Genomic DNA, 23,803 nt, shown 5'->3' with positions numbered 1-23,803 from the left:
AGAAGCAGGCGCTGAGCTCTTCTCTTTAGTGACCAATGACAGAACCCGAGGGAATGTCAGGAAGATGTGCCAGGAGAGGTTTAGGTTGGACATGAGGAAAAGGTTCTTCCCCCAGAGGGTGGTGGACACTGGAACAGGCTCCCCAGGGAGGTGTCACGGCCCCAAGCCTGGCAGTGTTCAAGAAGAGACTGGACAAGGCCCTCAGACACATGGTGTGAACTGTGGGGTTGTCCCGTGCAGGGACAGGAGTTGGACTTCGTGATCCTTGTGGGTCCTTTCCAACTCAGGACATTCTACAAATCTATGATTCTACACACCCATCTAATTGTGCTGGTGTAAAGCTTCTGAAGGCTTTCAGTGGCACTACCTTCTCACTACAGGTGCAAAACAGCATCTGCAAATAGGCAGCAGATTAAAAAACGTGCTTTGTGCTTCTGAGCATGTCATTGATGTACTTACCATGTTGAGACTCAAGAGTACAATACTGAATTTTTGGGATATAAGAAACGCATAATGCTAGATATATGGATTCTCCTGCAAACTGTGGTGCCAGTGAATAAAAATCAAAACACATCTACAATAAAAATTAGCAAATCCATCCTTATAAAAATACATGCTTTGGGTCCTAGAAGTTGCTTGCTTGGGAAAGAACTTTTTATTAAATGTATTTTTTAATGCTTGGATGCATATTTTAATCACATATTTTGTACACCATGTATTTATCTCTTCGGGAAAAAAGTTATTTTTCTAGCTTACTGAACTCTTGAGTAATCAATTGGTTGCTATCCATAGATAAATGCTTTCTAAAACTACGATTAGTCCAGTTTACAAGTGTTACTGTGAGAGTTCAGAACATCTTGAATACTTAATGGGATAAGAAACTGTGATCAGTTGCATGATAAGTTTGTGCTGTATAACTTTTATGGAACTCACTTTCCTTCAGGAAAAAAACAGGTAGTTCATGTCTGATATTGCTTTTGCAACAAGAAGACATCAAACTAATCAAACCCCAAATCCAATCAAAGTTGGATTTGTTAGCACCAAGCCCTGTTTTACACAAGCAAAGGGTTTGTTTTTTGAGGGATTTATGGAAAAATCTAAGCAACAGAAGCATCAAAAGTCATCAATGCTATAAGGCATGTGTTTCTCCCACCTGCACTGCTTCTAGAGCAGACCCATCCCATTTGACCATGTGTTGTGGACATCAAAGGCACAGGAGTTCCCCAGCTCCTCGATGTCCCAGACAAGCACCCAAATCATTATAAGCAAATTTGCTTTCCAGCCTCGTGTGCTTCTGAAGGCATTGCTGCTTTAAAAGGCCTCTGGGTGAGTGGCTTGAGTTGTTAAGGAGCACCATCTTGGAAGCAATATGCTCAGAAAAAGGCCTAGGAAAAAACTCAGCCAATATTTTGCCCAGATACCAAAGTATGCTGCATATCCAAGTTAAATAAACTCTGTATTTGTTTCTACTGCTGACTGATAGCTGCTCGCTAGGTATGATGATGATGTTGTCCTCCTTGGATTTACTCTGTTCCATTTTTGAAAACCCATTTTTCCACATCATCTTTCTTCATCTTAAAAGTAACAGGTGTCTAAAGAGAAGACTGTGATGTTCCTTACTTTCCTGGGTGTCTAGTTGTTGAAGAAATGCAGACTTGAGAAATCACCTTGTGAATCTTCCTGGGCAAGAGCCAGACTTCTGTCTGGTCTCACCTGTGGTTACTGTCCTCCTCACAGGCTTAGCATAAGAAAATGGTCTTTGTTGTCTCCATATTAGGTTAAGTACCTGATAGAGATGAACATGCAGGAAAACAGCAGGGTGACTAAATGTTCCCTGTAGGGTGTTGCCAGTGGGCTGCCTTTGATGATGTCCACATCTGTATTCTACTAGATACTCCTTCAGGGAAAATATTGTGTGGTCTCTAGCTGTAAAGGCCTAGTGCTGAACCAGAGAACCTGCTTGCAATCACAAATCCTCTTTCATCTTGGAAATCAAACTGGTAGCATTTTTTTTTTAGTGTGTTCCTTTTTTTTTTTTTTTCATCCAAGGGTAGAGCCTGTTTCTCCAAAGCCAAGGGTGAAAACAGGCACTAGTAGAAGGCTGAGAAAAATTCTCACTGTTTAAAACAATGCTTAAATGTTCTTTTAGGACAGGAGAAATTAACTACATTTTGTTAAAACATCTTAAACCTGCTGGGAATACAGTCTCTGATTCCTGGCAGCTGTGCTTCTCTCTCTCAAGCTATCATTTTTAGAGGCTCACCCTTTTTATGAAATACTTTCTAGGCTAGACACTAATTCCTTTGCTGACTTCTGTTTATCTACCACACATTTATTTTCCCTTCCTTTGCTCTGGAGGAAGGGAGTGTTCATTTCAGGTTCTGGTTGCTTTTTCAGTAAACAATTAATTGATGCTGTTTTTGCAGCACCTGGCAGAGAGAGGTCTCTGCTCGCGCCTGGGACTCTCCAGTAGCACAGCAATGCTAAAGGAATGGTGCTGCTCTGGGAATATCACCCGTGCAAGGCGGTCGAGGAGGCCAGTGGTTTAATGGGTTTTCAGGTTTCTCTGGCTTCCAAGGCAGTGTTGGGGAAGTGATCCCGATCTGGTCATTCTCCATTGCAAGAGGGGAGGAGGAGGCGCTGAGAGGGGTGAGCTCCCCTGGGAGGACTGGGGAGAGGTGGGAGTGGGCCTTGGGGGGGACCAACAGACATCTCCCACCTAGTGTGGGCTCCAGGTCCCTCTTACATTAAACAAAATCAGTGTTCAGGAGGCCATCTCTTGGTATGCAGCCACTTTTGTGTCAGCCTGCTTGGTAAATTGTTTTGGGATAGCTTGAATATGGGAAGTGTGAAGAGAAAATTCCTTTTACTATACTATAATTTAAGGAAAGCCAGACTGATTTTCAGAGGTAGTCTGGCAGGGAAAGAACTGATAATGCAGAAAAATTTGTTTCTGGCTTAGAGGAGAAATTTGCATCACCCTGTCTTCCTTTTCCATATAGATATAATATGGTAATTATTTGCTTTTGTGATAAAAAGGTTTTGTTTGTTCAACATGCTTTGCTGTCTAAACAACAACTTTCATTTTAACAACAGAATCATTCTAAGATGTGCACCGAAGTTTTGGTCATTTTTGATCAGCTATACAAATTACAGTCTCAGTTATTCATGCCGCAGAAAGACAGGCTGTCTTCCTGCCTCCTGTGTGTGCCTAGAACCATTCATGGCATCAGTTTGGAAAGAAGAAGTTCTGTCCGAGGAGCCATTTTGACACCACTGAGCTTTTTACATCTGGGTAATTTTTTGTCTCCGAGTACAGCAGTTTAACTTGCAGTTCTGCAGCACATCCATCCTTCTCCATGGGTACTCACTAGAGGAGAAAGTGTAAAAATTTCGGTTTAATACAGTTTTGCAGAGCAACCTTTGATGGATGACCGCATTGAAGGGAAAGGACAGAAACAAAATGTTGTGAATAATATGGCCAGGTTTTAGCTAGCTCTGAGGTGGATCGTCTTGTTTGGTCTCACTTCTCAACTCCATACTTCTCTTCTTTGCAAGTTGTATTAAAAACCCCTCACCTTCCTGCACTTTCTCTCTCCTCAAAAGGCTATGTGAAGAACTCTGCATGACGCCAAAAGCAATATTAGTTCTTAGAATCAGCTTTCAGGATGTGCTGAAAGTTGTGTAATCAGCACCTTACCTCTCAGAAGGACTGGATGCTTAACTCTCCTAGATCTCACAGACATGTGGGGCATGGGAAAGTTGGTTTTTGCGGATACTTGGAGACCTGACTAGAGAATTAAATGGTCTGGAGGCGTATCAAAAGTTTCTCCGCCCTGGGTTCAAAGCTGAGCCCATCTTGACATCAGACTCTTTCTCCAGGCAATAAAAATATTTTGTGGAAGAAAATAAAGAGTCAAATGAAACTTTAAAAACATCATAGTAGCTAGAAGAATACAGCAGAAAAGTGCTAAATAAGGTTATGATTTTTGTTAAAACATAAGGGAAAAGCAGTAATAGCACAGTGATAAGCACAGAAAAAGAAACATATGTGAGCAAGGGATTGAGATGTTGGCAGTACTGCATTGTCCACAGGAGAGCTGTGATTCAGGATTGTGGCTTCCAGGAAATCAGAAGCATTGACTGGTGCCCTCGGCTTCAAAACTGTGTTCCCTCTAGAGACTACAACACTGCTATCCTAAAATGAATGTGCATTTGGGCAGCCCCTTAACACTACTTAGTCATGTTTTTACCTGCATTTGATGAACTGAAACAGGAGTTACTATAATGCCCTGCCTGAGAGCATATGGTAATGCGATTTTAATTTACTCTAAAGTACTGAGCAGAAACTGTAGTGGCCCAGAAGCTGCTTCAGATGTTGTTCAGCTTTCTTTTCTGACAGTGCTGCACCCTGTGCCTGAGCAGCAAATGGGTGGTGGATGTCAGTACGAACTTCATCACTTTGGTGCATGGGAACTGGAGCTCTGACTCTCAGAGATGTGGTTTCTTTTTAGATGGTTTAAATAATATTTGGGTTTAGAAGATATTTATGAGCATCCTGAAGTCTGTATAAGACAGGTCATTCAGGACTAATTGTGTGTAAACAACTTGTCTCTCCTTTTCAGCAGCTGCCTAAGCAAGTTTTGTGATTAAACGTTGCATATTTTGGACTGCGGTTCCCCAGCGCAAATGGTTTGGCAGTCGTGATGGATGAACAAGTTCCCACCCCTGGCACTGCACTTATGGTGGTGTAAACTGGTGTAGAAGTGGGGTTTGCCTTTGATACTGCTGAGAGCCCGTTCTTGGGTGTCAAGAAGTCCTTAACCCTGACATTTCCACCAGCCCACGAATTGCTGAACGCATTTTATAATGCGATATGCATAGCTGAATAATTACTGAGTGGCCAAAGGTGACTTGAAAACAGCTTTCTGTTCAGGCAAGAACACTTCTCTCATTGCATGGTCACTCAGAAAAGGCTAGTGGGGCTGGGACACTGGTCCACACTCCCCAGGAAATGAGCTGGGACTTGGTGGGACAAGCAGGAAAAAAGTGCTGGTGCTGAGAGACACCCAGCTGGAACCATTCCCCGCTCCCAGCTCCTGGAGCTCACACCAAGCCAATGTTTGTGCAGGGCTCTCATGAGGAAAAGCAGTGCATTGTTCATTACTCATAATAACAAACTCCTGTGTCTCCAGAGAAGCAAAAGACTTCAAAATAAGCTAGACCTGGAGATTTGGAGTGTTCTGGGAGGAGAAGTAGAGCCATTCAGATGATACGATAAGGGGAAATACCGGCATGTATTTCTGATGAGATCTTCTTTTTGTAAATGGTTAAGTAAACAACTCAGGGAGCTGCTGGCCAGTTGGTCTCACTTCAGTATCTAGCATAGTGAAAAGCAAATAAAGAGATGATTTTGTAAACATTCAGATGGTAGCAGGTTGATATACTGTGGGCAACATGGATTTTTAGAGAACAGCAAACTTAGAAAAGCTTGTAGGAAGCTAAAGGAATCACAAGCTTTTTAAATAAGATAGTTGATTTGAAATTTAGTGTTGATATCATCAAATTGAAACTGAGTTTAGGAATTAATGAAGACGTTTGTGCAAATATTTTTGTGTCAAGGATAAATTTGTATTTAATTTTGTTTGTATTTTGCTTTCATGAATGATCTGGAATTTTAAACTGGATGATTATTGACATTTGTGGAAGGTTACAGTTTTGGAGCACTGAAACTGTCAAATGTCATGGAGAATTCTAGCAAAACCTGCAACTTCCAAGAGGAAATTCAACTTCATAAAGTTATGTCGATGAGAGGAAAAAAATCCCAAGCCAAGCTTTTATCATGCAAAACACTGAGAAAAAAATGGTTATGTAGCAACAGTGAGGAAGAGGATCTGGACATTAATAGATAACAAATTAAATGCACCACAGTGTAATTTGCAAAAAGGCAAAGAGTGTTCTGGGCAAGGTTCCTAATGTTTCTACTACATCTGATCCAGGATTACCTCCAGTTCTTTCCTACAGAGGCTTACTTAGTTTTATATTCTCCTCATTGTTTTACATCATGCTTTCAGAATCATGAAGTACAGTTCCCAGATAATGTGTGTTAAAGTAATGGCATGTTATAGTTTCAAGTCGTAGGTGTTGGGGGGGTGGGTATGTGTGCACCCTGGACATGTATTTGGATTGTTACAGTTCATAGTGATGGTTCTGCATTATGTTTATCCTTTGTTTTCCTTTTAAATCCTCAGAGTGATCATTTCTCTCTGAACAACACAGGCAGGACTGGGAATAAACCATGGAATAACAGAGAACAAATAAAAAAAACCTCTTCAGTGAACAAAGGACAGGGATAGCCCCAAAAGTTAGGAAAATAACTTGAGGTGTAAGGCCAGCTTTCATGAGAAGGCAGGTGGAGTTGGAAATACACAGTGTAAGAGGAGGGCCAGAAATACTTCACAATTATTTTGAAATGTAATGTTGGTATTTTTATAAGTAGTAACAGAAAGAAAATAATTACTGCAGGTGACCAAAGAAATACGCCATCAGAAAAAGGGTAAATCAAACTATGGTATTAAGGAAAATATATAAAACCAGTCATGAAAAAGGAAAGATTTGCATCACTCATGGAGTCTGGTGTGCTCAAAACAAGCTGCACTCAAAGTGCATCTAAAGAAACTTTATTTTATATGGAAAACCTGGAATTTGGTAATATGGTCTCAAAAGTGCTTGCCATCCTCAAAAACTAACTTTTTCTCAGGAGTTTCCCTTAAATTTAAAAAAAAATACAAATTGGTGTGATTTTCTACTGATAATTTACCCTAGGGGCAGCAACAGAAGCAAAATTTTGTGCGAAGGTAAAGGTTTTTCCAGCCAGCTCCGTCTCTTGCTTTGCTTGGGTGAGCAAGGTGTTGCTTGTGTCATGGTGCTAAGCCTCGGTGAGATGGAGCCCACAGCCGTACAGGCCTGTCAGGCATCCGAGAGGGCAGAACACCTCACCCTCTGAGCTTCCATCCTCGTCTCCTGCTGCTGGGATGCCTGAGGCCAAACAGCAATGTGAAAGCCTCCCCAGCCACAGCAGCAAGAGGGAGCAGGACAACCAGCCCTTGTCCCTGTAGAGTGGCTCTGTTCTTTTCCGGAAAGCATCTTCCTTGCAGCTCTGACATGTGTGGAGGGAAAGTGGTCTCCATCCCCTATGGCTCTTTGAAACCGCTCCCCGCAGAAAAGGGAAACTTCTGCGGTTTTCTGCCTTCCCTTCTGCTGTGGGCTCGCGGGAAGGGTGGAAATGGACAACAAGGAGGAAAGCTGTGGTGTGCGTTGTACCATTTTTCTGAATCCTTAGCGTTTAGGCAGAGCAAAAATAGCTTTAAAGAGAAACAGGCAGGTTTGAGTTCAGGTCCATATGTTCAGCAGAGTGCACAATTATCTGACTTGCAAACTCTACAGTGTAATGGGTTAAGGAAATTCCCTTTTACTTCTGGAAAACCAGCCTGAATAATCTAAGTTTGGTGGTCAAATATAAAATTGCTAAACAATTAGGTTTCCTTCCTAATCCACGCTCATGAATGGCGGCGGCCAAGATGTGCATGGGTGTTGCACATCAGAGCAGCAGTAAACAAGCGGGGCTCCCCGGGAGGGTGAGCGCAAGCTTCTGTGACAAGCCCGAGCCCTTGGCAGGAGAGGGAGCGGAGAAGGTGGTGACAGCGGGAGAATGCAGGGATTGCCGGTGGCCTCCATGGAAGGGCATGAGGAAGGGATGAGGCTGTTGCCTTGTGTTAACTTTTCAGAGCAGCAAGCATTTCTCAGGAGACCCTATCTGCTTTTTTTTGCTAAATGTAGGACTGCCTTTCTCCTTCCCCGTCGGTAAGTGTGCTCTGTGGGCTGTGGGTGCTAAACCTGTCTGCAGACTCTACCCTTTCTTTTCCTCCTGCTCTCCTCGTGTCTTTTGTAACCAGCTTTGCAACGCACTTGTAAAAGCTTTGTTGCTCTTAATGTGCCTTCTGCCATTCCAGGCGTGGAGCTTGCTCCAGGGAAGGGCAGGGGCCACCCCAGGGAGCTGGGAAGGTGTCCGGCTCCATCACAGGGCTCAGGTGGGATTTGCAGGCAGTGGGTGATATTTCTGACGGGCGGGAGTGTCTGTCAAACAATGCTCTGCCCAGCTTTACTTCTTTGTAATTATCACCAATAAATTCAAATGAAAGTCAGAAGAGCCGTCCTGCAGAAGGTTGTGTTCTCCTCACAGTAGTCTATACATCAATGGACCATGTTTCCTGTTTATGCATTTAACGTAGATATTTCTGAGCTGAGTCCACACTAATCCTATGGCCCCAAGTTCAGGAAAGCATCCTTCTTCAAGAGGACTCTTGAGAACCTGCTTTAATCTGTGGATCTGTTTATTACAACATTCTGGTTTCTAGAGTGGAAGGCAGGTTAATGTCCTGTGGAATCGTGGCTCAGGTGAACAGCAGAACCAAAACCTGTGCCTACATCCCTTCCAGCTTAGTGAGACCTAAAGGCTGCTTCTGTAGAGAAACGTGATCCATCTTAATCTGAATCGTCGTGCAAAAGCTTAAGCTAATATATCAGGTGCAGTTTAAATCAAGTCTGAAATTCAAAATGTATTAATTTAAAAATTATTTCCTTTCAATATTTATTCCTGTTTATTGAGTAAAAAATGCCATTTTTACTGATTTCATTTTGCTCTTTGGTCCAAAAGCAACTGTCTTAGCAGCTGTTGTATTTTTCTGCTCTGTATTTCATTTTGGAGACATCCAGCTTCATGGATCTTTTTTTCTCCACTTTTCAGCCTTTATTTTGTGAGCAACTGTTTATAGACAAGTTCAAAATAAGATCTTCCCTAGTGATGTGATGATAATGCTAGATAGTGCTGTGTTTTCCTCTAAGAGGCTCATTGATTACAGATAAGGGCCAAATTCCTGTGAGATGTAGGTACAGCTGATATAAGAACTGGCATACTGGGGGAGACCAACAGAGTCCCTAACACTGTAAGGTTGTTTTCGATGGCAGGCAGGAAAGACTATAAAAGAAACAGTAGAAAAATCAAGAAGTTAAGTATAAGTTGTAAGGAATGTTTCCCCATTCCAGATAGTTAACGATTTAGGATCTTCTTGAACTAGACAATAATCGGAGTGATTTTGTTTAATAGCCACTGATAGCTGAGAACTTGCTATCTGGGTTTTGAACTAGTTTTCACTCCTAGCCCTCCCAACCGAATTCCATAGGAGAGTTATATATTGCCCAGAACAATACTTCCTAATGCTGATAGGGCCTATCCTTTTGTAGAAATGGAAAATAACAGGTAATGTAACCTTTATGAGGAGTAATAAGCCCCAAATATGCAGGGTTTTAGGAGAGCAAACGTACGGTTGCACAAAATGTTTAATTACTCCAGTTTAATTGCAGGTCACTTGCGAAAGGCAACCTGTAATCATCCATTCCTCCTGCTTCCCTTGCACCAGGTAGAGCAGTTGAACAACCGCAGGGGGAGTTGATCTGAGAGAAAAATTAATCTACCAGGTGGCTACTAATTTTCCTTCGGGGTAGCAGCCTCACCACACAGCCACTAAAGAAGGAGCGTGTGGATGGACAGGAGGAAGGCAGAGGAGGCAGAACCACTCCTCTGGTGGCAGCCCACTGCTGGATGGCTTAAGCCCATGATGAGTCTGCACAGGGTCTCAGTGGCAGGAACATTTGAGAAGTGTAGAGCAGTAGGACGGTATATGGCATATACTGTTTGTCTAACTTATCATCTAGATACCATAGCACTTCAGGGGTTTCTCATTAAGTGAGAAACCTGGTGTGGTTTTTTTTGTTTGTTTTTGGTTTTGGTTTTTTTGTTATCTACTAGGAGAAATTCCACCTCAGTCACATGGGAACAACGGCCACCTAAGTTTGAACAGAACATAGTTTATTAACTGCAAGGAGAACGATGGGCTTGTTCCTTTTGTGCTTGAGCAGGAGGAGCCTCGTAAATGTATTTCTCCGCTGTGTTTCCTTGACCTCACTTGGAAAAAAATCCCACCAACTATGCTACAAACGGTAGCTACAAGCTTTCCTCCTCTCTGTTATTCTCTTCAGAACTTAAATCAAGATTTTCCATTACAACATGAGGCATTAATGTTCTGCTGTTTTGTACGATGCACACTGCTTATCCACATATTGGCAGCACCTTTCTGTTCCAGTGCTGTAGGAAAGAAGTAAGAATTTATTTGTCAATGAAGCAACAGCTTCTGTCAAGTTCACTTGGGTATTTGGATTTAACTTCTGAATTTAAATCAAAAGAGCATTGATTTGCTTAATTTCCTTTCCTTTGTACATATCTCATATTATTTAATTAAAATAATACCAATTTTGCCATAATGGTATTGATCATTTAATAATAGTCAACTGAAAGTAAACGTGACAGTTAAAACATGAAAAGATCTCGAGTCAGCTAAAAAAGCCCCAAAGTTCAGACCTTGAAGGACTAGCAGATTCTAAGAGAAATATATTTCTTACATCTATTTACAAAACTTAGTCTGATTTTTTAAAACTGAGGGATGGGAGCATCTGAGTCTCCCTTCCCCCCCTTAAAAATTTGTGCTGGCTTGACTGAAAATGAGTTAATTTTCTTCATGCAGTTAGAAACCTTTCTTTTTCATAGCTATCACGGTCATTATTTGGACTTAGTTTGAGAACAAGAGATAACACCTTGAGACAGAGTTAATGTTTTTAATTGCTCTGGTGTGAGAGCCAAGGACGTTCTGAGCGCTCTGCCCACAGGTGTGAGGCGTCGAGGAAGCGGGGCATGGATGGGGCAGAGCTTGACTGACATCCAGACTGATCGATACGAGTATTCCATCCCATTAGTGTCATGCTTCATATTTAAGGAGAATCGGGGTCTTCTGCTCTCTCTCTTCTCTTGGCTCTCGGAGACCTGTTCAGGAGAATTCTGTTCAGGCCTTTGCCATCCTGCCATTTGCAAAGGCCTCTGGGCCTTTCTGCCTTTTTCTTCTTTTCTCTCTCAGGGATCAGCTGTCAGGACCAGGTGCTGTTTCCTGGGACTGGCTCCTCGGCATGGATGGAATTCATGAGGAATTGCATTGAATATATTTTATTTTTATATTCTATTTCTATTTTATATATATATTTTTACTGGTAGTGTATTTTGTTATTTTATTTAACTGTGTTTATCTCAATCCAAGTTTCTCCCTTCCCTTTTGATTCTCTCCTCTATTTGGGGGGTGGGGAGGGAGGTGATTGAGCGGCTATCGTGGTTATATTGCTAGCTCAGGTTAAACCACAACAAAAGTCCACAAGGCTTTGTTAAGAAAATGTACAGAAAAGGCTCCAAGCCAACACATGTGCTCCGGGGGGATGCTATGGTCCCTGAAGCTGAAGCTGAGGGGTATTGGTGGCTCCAGTTGTTTGTCTGCTGCAGACACAGTGCTCTCCTCCCTTCTGCTGGGAGTCCCCCCACATTTGTTTTGGTTGGATTCCCACTGAAAATCATAGAGTGAAGGTCTCTGTGTCATGACGGCCCTTCAGCAGCAGAACTGCCATATTGTTCTTAGCTTCCATCAAGTGGGCACCATGGCTTGTGCTCTGGTACCTCCTGCAGCATTTGTTGTACTGCACCTGTGGATTTCACACCCCACACTGCAAAGTGAAACACTCTGCTTGTTGAATGGTATTTTGGAGGTGAATTCAGAGGAACTAAGGAAAGGTCACAGCAGAGGGACAGAGGAGGGATGTGGAAGGTTTTACTGCATTAAGTTCTCTCACAGGTTTTTGTCCAGTTGAAATAATATGCCGAGACCCTTCACTGGACCTGAGGTCACCCAGAGGCATCAGATATGGCTTAGAGAACCCAGAGGTGCATAGCTTTCTCTGCCTTTGGTTCAGGAGTTCCACAAAAGAGCAAGAATAATTTCATAGTCGTCATTTCCTGGGGTCACAGCAGGACTCACCACACTGCCCTAAGGCTTTGTAAAGAATCACAGGGGGAAAAAAAAAAATCAAGACTTAGATTTAGACAAACATATAAGCATGTACAAACCTTTAAAAGTATGAACAGTCTACAGACTACAAATATACTCAAAGCTATGTGAGTAGTTAGCTGTTAACTTGAATCTCAGCCATTGTCAGCAGCCCGTGATTACATAAAGACCAAGAGAGAGATTCGTGTTGCACTTCGGATGTTTCACGATGGTTTGGAATTAAAGTAACACAATACCAACAGCATTCGTTCGCAATTCAGTAGAGTAACTACAGCAGCCTAAAATCTTCCCATTTATCGGAATAATCCAGATGGCAGACAGACGTATACAAGCATCATCTTCTGGATCCCTCTAGGCCAATGGAACAGGTCACCACAACCATCTGTTCATCACTGTAGTGTGCTGTTAGGTCTCAGAGGTACCAACAGACCAGCATGTGTGACAGCTGTTGGCTTATGGTTCAAGCAAGAAATCAGTCAAATCTTCTCCGAGTGTCAGTGTAAACCATTGAAGCTAGCCAAGTTGCTTTTGCTTAAAATAAAATGTGGAGCAGCGTATTTTTTTTTTTCTCTCTGTGGACCCATGGCATCAGTAATTTCTGTTAGGACAGTGATAATTCACCCAGGATCACAAGAGAACTTCTTGTCCTGGTATGGCTGGGAGCCTGAGGGAGCAGGCGAGTCTGTCATGAGCAGTTTTCATCCATGACTTTGTTGGTTCGTGCCTGCTGTTAGAGTGTTCATCTGTAGAACAACATCAGGCCTGGGCACCATCAGCAGCAAAATACTTCTGCCTGCCTCCTCACACCTACCAACAAAAAGTGAAAACCTGTATTTCCATCTCAGACAACCTGCCTCGGTCTCTGCTCACATGAACATTGCTCGCCTTTTCCTTGGAGTCTCTCATGGGCTTGTAGTCAGCCTCTCCAGCCTTTGTGGGACAGTTCAAGTGCCATAATTTCATCGTAAGGCCAGCAGCAAAGTTGTGGTGACACAGGAACTGATCCGCATCCTTGATTGTGAGTAGAGCTAAGCCAGCAGTTGTATTGCCATATCAATGTCTTCATTCTTTATTTGCCAACACTATCTTTTCACACATTCTTTGTCATGGAAAGATTTAGCAAATTTATTAACAAACCTTTACCTATCGTGAATATACTACATAATAATTTAGTGGAAAAAAACCTGAATTGCTTTGTAAATTTCAGCTTGGTACCAATGGTGGATGGAGAGGTGTTATAGATGAAGCCAGGGGAGGCATATTTTCCCATCTCACTGCCAGGCACATGTGAAGGGGAAGCTACAGATCCTTTGATTCCTGACTTTGAGATCTGTCTTTGAGTACTTCAGTCTGAGTTTTATCAGTAAACTTTTACATGACATTTCATTGAAAGATCATCATTAGATTGAGATATTAAATCAGAGGTATCACTTGGGCTATCGAGTTTACAAACTACAGTTTTATGTACACTGATAATTGTAGAACCTTGTTATTACAGGCAGAGTGATATTCTTATAAAGCTGTCAGAGATGGCCATAGCAATTTTGAATGGACAAGGAAATAAAACATATCCATTTGATCCCTGTAATTGCATCCATATCAGGACTTCAGCTACATGAGTAAAAACTTACAATTCTAATTGATTTTTGCAATACTGGTCCAGCTTTCTATGAGATTTGAGTTAAAGTAGACACGTAGGAAGGGGGAGGCATGAGAGCTTCTGGTTGAGAAGGAAATACCTGAAACCCCTGTTTCCTTTTCTCCAGCTGTGCCATCGAGCTGTTTCTAGCTTAGAGACCGGAGCAGCAGACTGTGAAGCACAGTGGTGAAAGAAGTTGAAGAGTTAAAGTGAGTTCGAGAGAAGCAGGGGCAGTGTAGATCTGTGGAAGGAAAATGCTTCCCAAAATGGATCAAAAATAACAAATACAAAATGTACTGAATGAACTTTTGGTTTTGCTTAAGATTAACTTAAATTTTTTAGAAGAGAAAAAACCACTTTCTCTAACAACACGAACCCTGTGTATATTTACCTGGGGCTTATAGGAATAGCTCATATGACAAGTCTGGCTCCATAAACTCCGCCTAAGAAGCCTGGATCAGCAAAATTCAATCTGGAAGCTGTCTATAAATTTATGAAACCTGTCTGAGGTTTCTGAATTAACTAATAAAGTAATCTTTTGTTTGTAAAAAGATATAACAGTTTTATAAATCAATACTGAAGTCCATAGAAATAAATGTTCAGCATTCAGTGCTTTAGCTAACTTTTGTTTTAATTATACCGATGAAGAAATGCTAACTCGATACCAAACTTATAAAGTAAGGGCTATTTGTAAATATGTTTAATTATATTCTTGGTATCTTTTTGTGGTTTTTTTACTCACTGGAGACTTTCAGCAGTTTCATGCTTCAAATAAATCTTAAGGAAGAAGTTAAAGCAAGCAGTCGGCTGCTCTAAGGCCGATCAAATAGTGCTTTTCTGCATGTTTTACTAACAGATGAACAAGCGATCCCATTTATAGAGCATACTACATGTTGACAGGGCGCATTACTTCATTTTGCCATATTGGCAATTCGAGATCTTAACAAAACAATGCTGAGGTCGCTCTCATTCTGTATTGCCATCCTTGGAATGCGGCTTGGGTTTTCATTAACTCTGTCGCTACAAGGTACCGCAGATGGAGGCAGATTTTATAGGAGGGGAGTAATAAACATAAGAGAGCAGAAAGTTGTAAACAGCTTAAATTCTTTGTCCTGTGTGGATGAATTCCTTTGCCTTAACTCACTCTGGCTTTCTCAGCATCTTGTGGACACTTGGTGTAATTGGAGGTGAATGGGTGGATGGCTCGCAAGGGCTTTGATACCTCCCAGCTGTTGTGTGGGGAGAAGTGGTCTCAAACTTCTGCAGCCATAAGCTTCAATATAAACAGTAAAAGTTTGGAGATTCAGCTCAGCGCTTGGCTCGCAGCATTCTGGCTCTGCTTAGGAGCACAGATCGCATACAGGACCTCTTCCAAGATTTCCCCTTAACTTTTCAGTCAAGGGAGAAGGACAAAAAGGGGGGAAAAAGACCACGGCTCTGCTTCATTGCTGCATTATTGCCACTTTCCCCTACACTGGCTTCATTGAAATCACCGGTATTATCTCAGTTTCAAGCTAGAGTAAAACTGCGGTGAAGCTTTCCAAGGCCTTTTCTGTATGTACATTTTTGTGAGTCTTAGCAGGACAGTTAAAGCAATACAAGTCACTTGAGAAGAATTTAACTACAAAGGAACCGGGCGTCCTTATTGCAGAAGGAGAACAGGCTCACGGAGGATTCTTCAGGAATAGCTGCAGCGCTTTCAATTCATAGCTTACCTTTTTCCAAAACAATTGCCTGAGAATAGGCCAGCATTTTTATATGACCCAGCCTTTCCCAAGCTATTTTGCCCAGAGCGATCTTCCCCTCCCCGATTAGCACAAGAGTGTCATTGCTCAGCGCTGTGGCCATACCAGCTCTGGAGCTGGGAGGCTACGGGCTGTGCCTTGCTTTCACCTTCCTCCCATTCCTGCAAAGGCAATAGCCCCAGTTTGGGATATACTGGAATAACTGCATCCAAGCTACAAGGGATTCGGTATACTTGCGTCAGTAAAGGATCCTGCAGCTGAAAACAATACAGCTCTGCAAGCTGAGAAACTGCGCTTGGATGACGGTGCCTGTCTTGCATGAGTCGTGCTTTCACATTCCTGCTGCTTTTTTAAAATCACTTTCTCAACAGCGCTTGCACTCAGGGCTGCAGTTTCCAGGTAACAGGGAGCACCAGACGCCCAAGCGCTGGGTGATTTAGCCTTTCACTGAATGCAACTGGGACGCAGTTGTGAGCGCTAACATATTATAACCCTTCAGTTAAACGCAGATCTTCTGGGGTGAGGACTAATTTGTGAGAGATGCCATCTCTATGGCACAGCAGTCACGTCTGACAGAGCTGTCGTCACGACTGCTGCAGGAGACAACAAAAGTGCAATAAATACACCTTTTGCTGTATGTTTACTGGGCTGTGTTTTCAGCAATGTGCACTGCTCGGTACTGAGTTAGTCCATGAATCTTCTTGGGTAAGGCAGTAATCCGTTTTGCCTGGACATATAAGACAGGCCTTCTTGCAAATCCCCTCCCCAAGCTCCAACCTTTGTGCATTTTGGTTTATATTTTGGGAACATGTGAAGTTGAAACAGGCTGTCCAGCCAGCTGGACAATTTGTAGTTAACACAGTCATTCTTTGCATAGCACAGCTTGTTGTAGGGCTCTGTACATGCAATGTGCCTGCAATGGCAGCTTCTACAGTGGGCACACGCCGTCAGCATCCTCAGTTGGGTCTGGAAATGTATGCAGCACATCAAATGTGGTGTCTGCTTCAGCCCACCATGTCCCAAACTCTTTCGACTCTATTGTCCTTATAGAGTAGATCTTCAGTCACTATAATGGGGACCAAATCACCTAACTCATGGATAGGCAATGGCATGTAGCTGTCTGTATCTGAAGGTGAATCCCACCTGACACACTTGCACATAGTGGTGGTTTTGTTGTTGTTGTTGTTGTTTTCTCCCCACTATCTACTTTACAATTGCTTAGGGTAAGAATCATCCAGAGTGTGTTAAGATGCTACATTTCCCCATCTCTCCTTTGACTGCTGAAGTTCGTTCCCTTGTATTCTCTCTCACTTTTCATGACAGGTCAGGGGAACTTCTATGCCTGAATCATTGGTGGTTGAAGTTTCTTACTAAAGAGCAAATATGCTTTGATGCTTCTGCAGCCTTGAGGTGAAAACAACGATGGACTTAGAACCAGGGAAAAGGATTCTTGAATAAAACTCATTACTGCTTGAAGCCCTCAGAACTCCATACAGTGAAACTGTAACCATACAGTGAAATTGTAAACCATACCTGATTTTCAGAGCAAAAACTGATTGTGATGTAAATTGCTAGAGCACACTGTAAAAATACTCCTCGCTAACTTGGTGGACAGCTAGATATACAAGTTTAAAATACCGCATGAAGAACTCATACTGTGAGGTTATTGCAAGGGATTCCATTTTATAAATACAAAAAAAGAGACTTTTCAAAAGCCATTAATCACATTAATGGGTAGAAGTTTGCTGCAGAGGGAAAAGCCAGTTTGCTGGCCCTTGAATATTTCGTGTGCCACTCCTTGAATCCACTCCTAATCAATCCAAGAAAACTATCCCTGGGTTACAAGCAGGCTGCATGGAGACTCTGGGTTTATGACTGTGAGAAAATCCTTCTGGGCTGTCCCAAAGCCCAGGCCCTGGGACTGACTCAGAGTGTATATTTTTGGTTAAGTCCATCCAGTGATCCAGACCAAGAGGCAGTGATCCTGAAAATTCGGGGTTCCTATTTGTAATGCAGGCTGCCTGGCATAGCTGCTCCGCAGCGGGCTCCCCGGCCGTAGGGCTGGCTGCCTGCCAGGGCTTGGCACCACCAGTGGTGGCACTTGACAGTGCCAAGACCTCAGGGCATCACACGTCTGTGGCAAATCCTAACTCCGTAGCAATTCCCAGGCCAGCTTTCTGGCTTCCCAGGCTCCCTGCCCTGGTGCTGAGATGGACTGGAATCCCTCCCAGGGACTGTCGCTCCCAGGGCAGTTTGCATGAGCGCTCCCCCAGGGCTCCGAGGAAAGGGGAGTTTTTTGACAGACTCATTGCTGAAAAAGCAGCGGTAGTACCCAAGTAGACTGCTTCCTGATTTGTCTTTTTCTGGCTCAAAACAAGGGTAAGAATTTACAGTTCACAAGAAGTTTTAAAATGTTGGCTTTAGACTCAGTGGGATGAAAGTCAAACTTTAAAAAGCAAAGTTCCTTCTCAACTGGAAAACTAGCTTTTCAACCAGCTCCAGTGAATACTATGAATAATGATACCCTGACCCTTAATTTAGAGTTGAAATCCGGAACACAAGGTCCATCTGCTTATGTGATCCCCAAATTATTGACAACTATTATACAAAACCATGATGTTTGTAACCACTTCACATATAGCCTGAAACCTATTAAACAATGACTTCATTTGAAGAGGTTTGTTAACATTATGAATATTATTATTGTTGGTCACAAGAGGCTTGGTCTTGTTCCAGTCTTGAAATAATTACTTTTACACTGCAAAACTGGTTTATGAATTACAACATTAAATCAAAATGTACAGTAGTCACATTACTTCTTTTTTTATTGTGTAGTTACTCCTCTGCATGGATTTTAATAATCTTATACTATCCACAAAACAATTTTGAATAAACTGTAGATTTGGGGAAAAGAACCTTCCCCCTGCTAAATTCTTGTCAAATATCCAGATGGTAAATTTAGATAGAAGCCTGTGCTTCTATCTGTTGTTGGTAAGATTCCTCTTTCAGAGAGAGTAAATCATGTATCGGTAGCTGATTTGTTTCAAGTTAGTGAGTTTTCTATTTTTCTTATGTATCCGCATTTTTTATAAAAGTCATATGTAATGAAAGAAAATTGTGCTTTTCTCCTTCTCCAGTTCTCGGAAGACATTTTAGGGAGAAAGATAATTGCTAGTGAGAGCTCAGCCCAGTAATGCAGTTTACAATGAACGTGAGCCGCAAGGAGATAAACAAGGGAAGAAATACATGGAGATCTACCCACTTTCAGGAAATACATGAAGATCTACCCACTTTCAGGAACTAGAAAAATCTTCCAGTGGATTATTGTTTTCCCAGATGTGTATAATTTGCAGAGATGAGACTTCACTGAGATTTTTGGCTTGTATGCTTAAGACCCTTAGGCTGTTTTGAAACTCTAAACCTGGAAATTATGTTTGCTTTCATTTTTTTGTGTTCATCTTCTCCGCTGCCTTCATTTTTTTCACCTTATTCCTGACTGCCTTTTTAGTGTGTTCCATCAGCAAGGAAAACCAAACATCAAAAAGAAAACCCCAAAAAACTGAAACTATGTCATTTATCTTCAGGCAAAGCAGTGAGTGGTCCCATTTATTTAAATTGCAGCCTTTGAGGAGAGAAAAAGATGGCAGGATAACTGGTAGTTTCTTCTGCAGCTTTGAAACCTGAATGAACTCTAGTGACCCACAGGGTAAATGCAAATTTTTGTTGAAAACCTATTTTATGTTACTTGATAGACTCATATTTTTTGATTTACAAGTTAGTAGTTTGGGGTTTTAGTTTAAAGATATTCTAGTGAATTTTCACTGATGCTGGATATAGATGTGCAAACCCAGAATGTGAAGTGATTGAACCTTCTTCTAATATACAAGTCTTTTAGATTATTTGCCAAACTACTGATAACTGATAGCACAGTAATGTGCACAGTCACATATAGAGTCACATACAGAGGCCTAGAAATTGAATGGTGTAGTGATTTATGGGATGAAAAACCGATGAATGTGGGAACTAACATGAAACACCTGAATGAAATTCTGGTGACACACCAGTGCTAATACACTCCTGGATGTGTGTTAACACACTTTCTTTAGGGAGGTTTCCCTTGTGATTGCTCTGTGAGTTGTCCATTTCTTATACCCAGTGCTTACCAGAAGAGCTGGTTTTGGCCCTGGGGCACGTTGGCTTGAGTCTCACCTTTCCCTGGGGCTAATTTTGCATCAATGCTGCTTGGTCCCAGGTGGTGCCCCATCAGTAGCAGCAGCTCCAGCAGATCCTGCTGACCACAGGCAAAGTGGGGAAGGGTGGAGGGGAGGGTCCTCCTCTAGATGTTCACTGATGCCATGCCTAAGAAAACCTGCTCCTTCTGCCCCTCCCCACAGCACAGGTTACGGGTTTGAGTTAGGAATCTGCAGTCTGGTTTCCTCTCTTGGGCTTCAGAGAGAAGGACAGTGCAGGAGTGTGAGGTGGGTGTGCAGTGGGGTACAGCTCCTCTCAGCTTGCACCACCCAGTGCAAGCACAAGATGGGGATTTGTTTTGGGGGAACACAAGCTGCCCAAGGAATAAACCCAGAACTTCCTCACTGTTGGTATGAGCAACACTCAGACAACTGCGCTTCTTGAGTGAGAGTGTCATTCTCTTCTAGTGCGTTAGACCTCACATAGGGGAGGTTTCAGACATCTAGGAAATTACAGTGGATTTCTTTTAAAATAGGATTTCTTTTGTCTAAGCAGATTTATGTCACTGTTGCGAAAAAGCATTTCCACAAGTGAGATGGCACTTAATTCTTCATGGGCATTAAGTACTATTTTCCTTAATTCTGTTACAAACTGGTGAGAAACTGTCAACATATTTTGATAGGTAGCAAATAAATTTAATTTTTTAAAAATTTAGTTCTGAACAAAGGATTTTTGCAGTGCATTATCCCTAAATTCTGATTCCTTAGTTTCTATTTTTTGTTTTTAGAGCTTTACGTATTTGATTTACTTGTCTGTCGTGTTTTCTCTCACTTCTTTTTGGGAAATAGACTTAAACAGTAACTTGTAATGACCAAATGAACATTTGTCCAGAATAAGAAAAGTGCTAATTCCCTGAGGAAGAAGTGTGCTGCCAGTATCACTCTTGGCCCTGATTCAGCAGCCACAGAGGCAAGTCTTTTCCAGATTTGGAGTTAGCTCTGTGTGGAAGCTGCATTCATGTGTTATTAGAAAGGTCAAACAAAACAAGACCTTCATGCTTGCTGGAGGCTTTTTCACCTGGAGATGTCGACTGTTTTTTTTCACCTGGTAGCCCCTGCTTTCCACAATGAAAAGAATCAAGACACTGAGACTATTAAGGACTTTTCTGAAAGTCAGAGTCAGATTTAAAGTCTGATCCCATAGCTCGGTTCCCAGGTGGGCTGCCCCTCGCTTAGCTGTGGACTAGGGGAGCCTAGGGTGATAAAGCTGAGATGTAGATTGTAGATGTTTAAATACAGGTGAGACAAATCCTTTACTGCCAGAAGGATCAAGCTGGCTTTGCTCCCATAACAGAGTGGATTTGGACATTTTTTCCTACCTCATCTGATGTGACATCAGACAGCTTGAGTCACTGGTTCCAGGAGTCATGGCGGAGAAGTAGAGAAGTCACTTCTCCCCAGTTTCATAATTGTGTGCTGTCTGCAACTGTATAGCTAGTTTCCTTTGTTAAAGAGCAATTAGTGTTGAGAAAGCATTCTGTTCATAGAGTAATACTGGAAAAACAAAACCTGGCTTCATTAATGACCAGCACAGTAAAATTCAATTACGTACTCATTTCCCAGCTGCTGTGTTGTAAGTAACTAAATTTTAGCAGAAACTCTGTTAATTCTTCTTTGCCGTTGTCAACAGCAAATGATAAATAGGAGAGAAGGAGCAAAAGTTCTACTGTAATCAACATTTGCAGGTGTAAAGCATACATTACAGCCTCTTGAAGCAGCATAAGGAACAACCACAATGGGAATCACAAAAAGCATTAAAAAAATGCAAGGAAACAGTACCTCATACAATAGAAATAATTTTAAATGAATTACTGAAATTATTCCAGTTTATATTGTTTTTTCTTGATTGAGTAGCCTTGGAATGAATATGCAGGAAATCAATGTATGCTTTGTATCATCTATTAAGAGAAACTGACCTAGAAAGTTTACACTTTCCAAAGTGAGCTGCATGCATTGCTTGGGTACCCATTCTCAGGTAAATAAAGGAGGAAGGAAATTTGGAAGGAGAACCAGGAAGGAATCATAAATTAATTTGAATAAGGAAGGAATGTGAAAGGGAAAAAGGTAGGCAGAACTGCTCTGAAAGATCTGTAAATTAATCCCAGTTGCTGAGTGGCTTAAAAGAGGGACGGATGAGCGCAAGCAACTGCGTTGCACCGCTCAGTCAGTTACTGGTCATTGCAGACCAGGGATGTGCTCCAAATCCAGTGCAATTTGAAGTCAGATAGATTCCTTGGCCCCCATAAACACAGTATAAGTGACCTTACTAGTCATAGCCACCATAACTTGCTTTCAAAATCCAGAAAACTTTTGTTTTAAGCTCTGGCCTTTGAAAACACCTTCTGTGATTAGCAATTAGTTTTAAATGTTGTTACTAGGTACACAAAACTCTTGAACCGTACTAGTAAATTTCTGATAGCTGCAATTTACCAAATCCTTTAAGATTTTATAAATGAAGATACTTAAAAATTATTTTCTCCCTATTTTTCATATTGTGTGGACAGAAAAAAACATGTCTAGTAAACTTGCATTTTTCTGGGTTGGCACCAACTGCCCTGAACTGTTAAGTTTTTGGCCATAACTCTTTCCTTGTCATCATAAAAAGTTCTACCACTTTCTCTGCTTGCATATTTTTAAATTTTCAATCTTAACTATGCCAGTGTAAAGATCTGCCACTATCACAAAGGTACTTCCATGCACACTCCTTTTCTGCCTCCGGTATCCCGCTCCCAACTTGACAACCTCCCGCTTCCCTTTGTGCCACCTCTGGCACTCATATCCTCCCTCGGAGAGCTGATTCACCTGCTCAACACGAAGAAAACTGAGTGCTCCATTTACTGTATTGGTTTGTGACAAGCAGGGAGGCAGATGCGGCCGTGTGGCTGGGAGTGGAGGATGAAGAGGGTTGCAGGAGCTGGATTGTCCTTTCAGCTGGCAATGAATTGCTAGGTCAGACAAGTTCAACCTGCAAAACCTCACCTTTCATCCTTTCCCTCTCTGGCTTCTCCCTCTGGGGCATTCTTTACTTTCCTGGCTTTATGGTTTTCTCCCTTTTCCAAAACTACTCTGTTTCCTTTAAGTTTCGCATCTTTCCCTTTGCTAGTCTTTTTCTTCTCTACCTTCCAGTTGGAGTTTTCTGGTGCCCTCCATACTATTCTTTTCACTTTAGGGTGTTTATTGAAACATGGTTCCCGCCCCCGCCCCATGTTTTAATCCTGACACTTTGCATTTCCTTTTGCATTGACCATTTTCAGAAGACATGGCTAAAAAAGGTGGTGATGCTGCAGAGCTTGAGAGTAGAAATCCTGAACACCTTTCCCCAGTCTTGTTTGCTTGCTTTTTGTTGCTTTCTGTGGTCAAATGCCATATATCAGCAAAGCAGGGGGAAAATGATGTTTGGAGTCAGAGCATATGCAGGGTTCTCAGGTTAAAACCATCACCTTGACATGATTTGAAATGGTGGATATGTACAGGTTTTTTTCGGTTGGGTACTGCCTTCTCATGCATTCTCTGCAACTGCTGAAGTATCTACCCTGCCTTGTTTTCCAGGAAGAGGAGTAACACAGATTGTTCACTCGGGAGACAAAAATGGACTTTATGGGCAAATGCAGATAAAATATTATTTGTTTGCGCCAAGTTAACTGAAAATTACCTCCCTGTCCATGAGAACACTTAAAGGTGATTTCCTCTGCAATAGGAATTAAGGCCGTTGAGGAGACATAACTGGAAGTTTCTTGAGTACAATACATCATCATCGGAGCTCAAACCATTTAGCTTTCCAGCATGTATTTTGTGTTACTGTACTTTTTTTTTCTTTTTCCCAAATACCTTTTCTTTTTCTCCAGAAGAACTGTTACCTTTGTTTATAGAGAATGCAATGTGGTGGTAACACATTTGCCTAGATTATGGGTCAGAAACAGTGAAACTCATTAATTTCATATATGTTACGCAGCACTAGAATAAGGCCACTTCCTCAGAGACCAACTGAGAGTAACTGGGGGAGCTACTGTGCTAAGAAAGATTTGGGCAAAGCACTGAAAAATGATTTAAAAGATGGAAGGGGGCTAAGGAAATCATCTAGCCGGTCCCTAGCCTCACTCTGCTGGGGTCATGCCTAACTGAGGGAAGTTTATGTATTTTTGAACACTTCAATTGATGGAGATGCCGTAG

At 42.0% G+C, this 23,803-nt stretch overlaps 1 protein-coding gene across 1 annotated transcript in view; it reads left to right on the top strand.

Moving 5' to 3' along the window:
- The window catches only part of ARHGAP6 (Rho GTPase activating protein 6), a 340,849-nt gene that overhangs the window by 148,419 nt on the left and 168,627 nt on the right, over nt 1-23,803 (top strand). The gene's annotated exons all lie outside the window — the stretch shown is intronic.

This window comes from Caloenas nicobarica, chromosome 1, assembly GCF_036013445.1.
Source record: "Caloenas nicobarica isolate bCalNic1 chromosome 1, bCalNic1.hap1, whole genome shotgun sequence".
Classification (NCBI taxonomy): Eukaryota; Metazoa; Chordata; class Aves; order Columbiformes; family Columbidae; genus Caloenas; species Caloenas nicobarica.
This window is presented reverse-complemented; position numbering and strand designations above follow the sequence as displayed.